At 33.4% G+C, this 6,877-nt stretch overlaps 1 long non-coding RNA gene across 1 annotated transcript; it reads left to right on the top strand.

Moving 5' to 3' along the window:
* Positions 1 to 1,172: 1,172 nt before the first annotated feature.
* LOC134244836 (uncharacterized) lies at positions 1,173 to 3,882 on the top strand. Its single transcript, XR_009987292.1, has 3 exons — positions 1,173 to 1,240; positions 2,838 to 2,885; positions 3,851 to 3,882. It is a non-coding gene; the product is annotated as an uncharacterized LOC134244836 (long non-coding RNA).
* Positions 3,883 to 6,877: the final 2,995 nt, after the last annotated feature.

Below are 6,877 nucleotides of genomic sequence, written 5' to 3'. Positions count from 1 at the left end.
CTGAAATGTGAAAAAGTACGCAATAGCTAAAATGAATGTCCCTGTCTGGTACCCCTGTTACTGTGTTTCATCGATTGTTTACATCAGAGTTATTTCTCCTATTTTTATTTATAGAAAATACAAATATTTTGACTATCGTTCTTACACATTTTTGCTAGATTTGTAAAACCGTGGAAGATGTATGTTTAGTTTCAACATTTGTACAAACAGTTTAACAACGGTTTAAGCAGTATACACCGAGGAATCAATGTTTACGTGTGATCGACGCGATCGCGATGTAAATTGAGAGTGGTGGAGCGGATCTAAAAGAAGTAGGAAGACAATATTTTCCTTTGCAATTTTTTTTACGATATACCCAGTCTAAGATGTATTCTAAAAATGTTATGAATATGTAAATAAAATTTATCTAGAGTAAAAAGGTTCATTATCCTATCAGAAAACACCTTGTCTACAGCTTCTATACATTTATGCATGTAGGAAAACTATTGATATTATAGAGACGTATTTAATAATGTTTGGTAAGAAACCAGTTCTAAATGTCTTTATTAATATCTTTTAAAAATCAATGGATTAGTGATTCAGATATTGATTAAATTGATTTATAAATGAAAATAAATTCCACATGTTGGAAACAGCGATAAAAACATCACGAAAATGCATCGTCAAAACACGTGGTTAAAAAAATCTGCGTCGAAGTTCACCGTCATTCTGCAACGTCACATCTTTATGACGTTATTTCTCTGTTTTAGCAAATATGCCATAAGGACCCTTTTGTCATGGGCGCAATCAAATATGTTTCATAGTTTTCGAAAGGGAATATTTGTCTACCGATATTTGTTTTCAGTTCTTGAATTTGAGTGTAGAGGCAAAATTTTGTAAATTCCCATTTGAAATTATAATGAACAACAGAGAAATCTTTTAATCCTTTTATGTAAAAGAAGTTCTTGTAAATGGTTCTGTAAATGTTTTCTCGACATCTGCACTTTGCAATGTGAAAGTTATTGTCCCTTTTCTTGGTTTGTAATTATTCTATTTATAGTCAATTAGTTTACCCAAAAAAAACAGACAAATCTATGAAGAGCAGTATACCAGAACTTTCCATGTTATTTATACCCCGATAAGATTTTCACTGAACTGATAGACTGACCAATTTTCTTTGTAAATCAGTAGAGACAAAGCCGTCCAGTGACTCCCCTCCCCCTCCTAGAACCCCCTACGATGAGCGGTTATTGCCAGTCAAGTGAGTATTTGTCCTGGTGTGGCTCCTAACTTCATGTGACTCTAGCTAATTTAATATATGATACAACTTTGTGGTTCTGGTAGACTCAACAATATTACAGGAATCTTAAATCTTTTTTTTTTTATCTATAGTTTATGAACTTGAATTGGTAGCACAGATAGCAATGTATTTGCAAAATTATTTTCACATAATTAAATTTTCATGACTGAGTCCATGCTGCCTGTTTATTCTATTAATGAGAATGCATTGCAGGCTTTATTAGTTTTTTTGAAAGGTTGCTGTAATATTTGAACCAGTCAGAACCACTGTTACATTGTGTGTGGTCATGTGTTTGTCTGTCCACAGGTTTATGGTGTTCAGCCGCTAGAACAGAGAAACACTTTCATTTACTGGCTGCTCTGTAAAATTTTGTTTTAATCATTTACTCACCAGTTCACACCATGTTCATGTATAGAGTTTGCAACATTCACAAAATTCCTGGAATATTTAAAAAGTAGAAAGCTATTTAGCATTAACTCCACTACTGCATAAATGCACTTAAGTAACACCCTGCAAGTTTGTATCACTACATCTAGATAGAATGTTTAACAGTATGTGATGGAAAAGCACGGACTTCTGGAGGATCTAAATATAGAATCAGGTGCCGAGGAGGAGTAAGCATCTCCTGTAGACCTAGCACACAGTCAGTCCTCTAAAGATACTGATCAAGTAATATGTATTCAAAAAAGTATACCATTACAAACATTGGCTTCATTAATAATTAGTGGGAAACTTGTCAGTCAAGCCAAACAACAGGTTGTATATGCAAGCAGGGTCATTATAATGGCCATAAAATTTACACGATGCAATCTTCAAGTGTAATAGGTGAAAAATTTGTAAATTGTAATGAGTTCAACTTATTGGACAGTAGCCTGCCTCTGTTTAATGATCACACTCAGAACATACTCTTCAGTAACAATCAGTTAGGAGACCTCAACATTTTTTCTAGATTCTTTGTTTTGAGCATGAACTTAATTTTGTGAACTGACTTAATATGGATATCAAAATTTGCAAATAGACTGTTGGTTAAGATTTTTTTTTACATGTATTTCAACAGTTTAGAAATATCAGCAAGTAATTTCATTTTATGAGTTAATATATAAATCAGTCATCAACCCAAGACAAAATAAATCCCCTATTAGGCAATTAACTTTGGTATAGGTAGGAGTGCAGTGAATAAAAAGCTTTTTTTGAATGAATTCACCCATGTAATATATGTACATGTATCTTAAATCACAGGCATGTGTAGAGGCATGTTGCATGCACATATGTAAACACCTAGTCTTCATCAACTAAATGAATCCATTATTTCAATTACTGACCCGTTAACTGCAGGCACTTAATTTTTGAAATATTTCTTCTCTTATCTAAATCTGTCCTTAAATTTGGATTTCATTGTATGGTACCAAATGTGGAGAAGTCTATTAAACATGTTTGTAAGCAATAAGAATGCTGAAATTGCTTGAAGACTTGGTTGAGTATAATATCACACACATTGATAACACATGCACATGTTGTACAGCATGTTTAGTATAATATATCCTTGCAATTTTACAAGCTTTACAAAGCGTTATGTCAAACCAACTGATCTGGCAAAAGATTTTATGTACGTACTTGCTGTTGTATAGTTAAGATTACTGCAGCTTTTAGCTTGAGTGTTTTTTGTCATTTTTTAAAAATTGCTTTTAGATGGCAAAGCTGGCTTTATTGATTATGCATTACAAATTATTAATGTTTTAATGAATTCAATCATTTTTGTTCAATCCTTTCTTTGATTTTATTACAGCTCTAAAAAGCTCTTAGAATATTAAGTCAGTCTTTCAGCTTTGCAAGCCCAACGTTGAATTAGAATATAGTCAATTCTTAGTAAAATTTAGTCCACTGAAAATGATTTCCAATGTGTCTGCAATATTGAATTCACATATATATATATATATATATATATATATATATATATATATATATATATATATATATATATATATATTTCTCAAAGATTTTATGAAAGTGTAACCTCTTAAAAATGTCTTATTTTACTGTACATGTTGTATAGTGATTTAAGTACATGTATTAAATTTCATTTTAATGGAAAATAGCTGTAATGTATATGTATTGATAAGGAAAAGATAAGTTAAAATATAGAATTAAAATTGAATTCTAAATAAATCCAAAAACATATATGGTAAAAACATCCCAAATTAAATATTTTCTCAAGATGAAGTAGAAAACTAAAGATATGTACAGATATGCATGTAATGTATCCAGATATATGTGAGCTTCATTCCTCTCTGCCATTTCTGTTTTCTCTGAATATTTCTCATTCTAATCATAAAATAATCGAAAAGTATCCTTTATTTAAGTTATAAAAGTTCATATATGTAGTAAAATTTCATCATTTTCATAGTCCATATTGGATGATATATATACATGTATTGTATATATTGGTAATATAAAATCAGGCACATCACTTTTTATGCACACAGTTTTGGAATGTTTATTTGATATGCCTTGATTTTACTGACTATAGAATAAACTGTATAGTATGTAACATACACTGTCTCCATTTTGCAGACCCCCATCTGTCCCCGAGGAAGAAGATCCCCACCCCAGAGTAGTGCAGGTGGGTAGCTTACATAAAACATTATCTTAGTCATACATTCTTAAATAGTTTATCCCCTGGAACTGAAATAACATAATATGCATGAAATATTAAAATTTCATCAAGGTCATTATTTATGAGAATGAATGAGAAAGAATGAATTTTCACTGTACTATCTTAAGCTATAGAAATGCAAAGAACGGTACGGTATGCATAACTAGGCGGCCCTGTCTCTAAATCTGGTTGAAGTTTTTTACAAACATGCCCACGATGTGTCCTTTCAAAATCATTTTATTTTTTAGAATTATCTCTTACCGTTTTTCCGCCAGAGGTTTGGGAAAAGTGCATTTTCTTCCATAATTACAACTTTTGACGTAGCGACGTCATCACGTCATTACTGATTTTAACGTTACGTTAAATGAAATCTGTAAATTCTCTTAATCCAAAACTATTTACTTAATCCTGCCAATATTCCAGTAATCCATTATGAACTATTTTTCAATTCATCATATATCGTTGATAGTTTGAAATAGTTTATTATTTTCAGAAATATATAATTTTTTTAACAAACGATTGTACCAAAAAACGCTAGTCTACGAAACTTTATTCATCCAGATGAAATAAAGGTGAGTACTTAAAAAATTGAACGTATTGTTTATGAAGTTGGGTTTCAGGTCACCTGAGTGACCTATTGCTATCCGTTTCGTCCGTCGTCGTCCGTCGTGTGTTAACATTTGAACATTTTCAGCTTCTTCTCTGCAACCACTAAACCAATTTCAACCAAATTTGGCACAAAGCATCTATGGGTAAAGGGGGAACTAAAATTGTGAATTTCATATCCCAGCCCCCCTGGGGCCTGAGGGGTGGGGCCAAAACCACTAAAATTAATGCAATCTTTAAAATCTTCTTCTTTACTTCTGGACATCAAGCAGTCAAACTGTTTGCATGATTGTAATCAGCATTGAGTCCTCTACCAAAATTGTGAAATTCATGGCCCTGGGGTCAGGGGTTCTAGTGCTAGAGTGGGGCTAAATAAGTATATAGTGAAAATGCATTATTTCTTTGAAAATCTTCTTCTCTGCTCCTAGGTATTAAATAAACCAACTAAGTACATAGTTATGATAAGCAAGAGTGCCTCTACCAAAATTGTGAATTTTATGGCCCCAGGGTCTGTGGCTCTGGTGTTAGGGTGGGGCTCTATTGATTATATATTGTGAAAATACATGATTTCTTTGAAAATCTTCTTCTCTGCCCCTGGGTATTAAATAAACTAACTAAGTACATAGTTATGATGAGCAAGAGTGCCTCAACCAAAATTGTGAATTTTATGGCCCCAGGGTCAAGGGTTCTGGGGGGGGGCTCTTTTGATTATATAGTGAAAATACATGAATTCTTTGAAAATCTTCTTCTCTGCTCCTAGGTATTAAATAAACTAACTAAGTGCATAGTTATGATGAACAAGAGTGCCTCAACCAAAATTGTGAATTTTATGGCCCCAGGATCAAGGGTTCTGGTGTGGGGGGGGGGGGGCTCTATTGATTATACAGTGAAAATACATGAATTCTTTGAAAATCTTTTTCTCTGCTCCTAGGTATTAAATAAACTAACTAAGTACATAGTTACGATAAGCAAGAATGCCTCTTCTAAAATTATAAATTTTTATGGCCCCAGGGTCAGGTCTGGTGTTAGGGCGGGGCTCTATTGATTATATAGTGAAAATACATTAAATCTTTGAAAATGTTCTTCTTTGTCTCTGGGCATGAAGCAGATGAACTACCTATATAGTTATGATGAGCAAGGGCCCAAATTGCAAAATTTTGAATTCAAGGCCCCAGGGTCAGGGGTGGGGGGGGTGTCTACTTATATACTGAAAATGAATTAATTGTTTGAAATCTGCTCCTTTGTATTTATAAAACATTTATTTATTTTTTGATAGGCAATTTTAAGGATGCTTTTTTAAAATTTGTGCAATGTGTGGACCTAGGGTCAGGGGTTTATGTCACAGTGTTAGGGGCACTAGTGATTATTGCTGAATATTACTGATTAGTTGGAATGCATTTTTGTTCCCCTACCCTGCGTATGGGTATTCAGTAACCAAGCTAAGCAACTGCTTAAGTGTATTGTTATGATGATCAATGGTGCCTCTTTCAAAATTGTAAATGCCATATAGCATCTGGCTTAAAACATGAATCAAATTCAATAACTGGAAAGTTGTTTCATAATGCTCAGGTGACCTATAAGGCCTGTGGGCCTCTTGGTTTTTTTTGGCAATGAAAAAGCTATCAACTGAACTCCCCCTTTCCATTGCAACAAATGACGGCGCTTTAAATATTGGGTCTTTTTAATGAACATATTAATTGCTCCCTATTTCGGGGTTATATGATATGCCTTTTTCAATTTTCTTTGATTTTAGATTTTTTACCCTCGCTTGAAAAGTGGCAGGGTATCTAGTGATCAGAGTGTCCGTCCGTCTGTTACGCTTTGGGGGTACCTCTCTTTTATGTTTTGTCGTTAGAATCCCAAAACATGTGTCGGATCAAAAAGTAAAATAAAAGTTGCACAATGGCAATATGTTATTAAGATTCTATGAAAGTTTCATTGAATTTCATTCTGTGGTATAATAGGATATGTGGATAAGAGACGGGTAACTGAAATTTTTAAGCGTAACAGACAGACAGACGGGTGGACATATCAATTACTATAACCCTCCTGACTTTCAATCGGGAGGTAAAAGAACACGAATTTCCGGGAAGGAATCCCAGAATTTAGTAGTACAATGTAGTAGTACTGTCTAACAGGCATGATTTTCTAGACTTGTAGAAAAAAATATTATACTACAATGAAATGTTATGTATATGATTTACATAGTTTATCCACGTCAGCTATAAAACTGTGCGTTTTGTTTTTTAAGCAATGCGCAGTCACTTGCATTGATGTCGTAAACTATCGACCAAAGGTCAAAGTCGCGAGGAGATCAACAGAAAATAGGAAAGGACTGT

Source organism: Saccostrea cucullata, unplaced genomic scaffold (assembly GCF_032062105.1).
Source record: "Saccostrea cucullata isolate Sc308-1 unplaced genomic scaffold, CSIRO_AGI_Scuc_v1 ctg21346, whole genome shotgun sequence".
NCBI lineage: Eukaryota > Metazoa > Mollusca > Bivalvia > Ostreida > Ostreidae > Saccostrea > Saccostrea cuccullata.
Note: the sequence above shows the minus strand (reverse complement) of the source record. Positions and strands in the feature narration are given on the sequence as shown.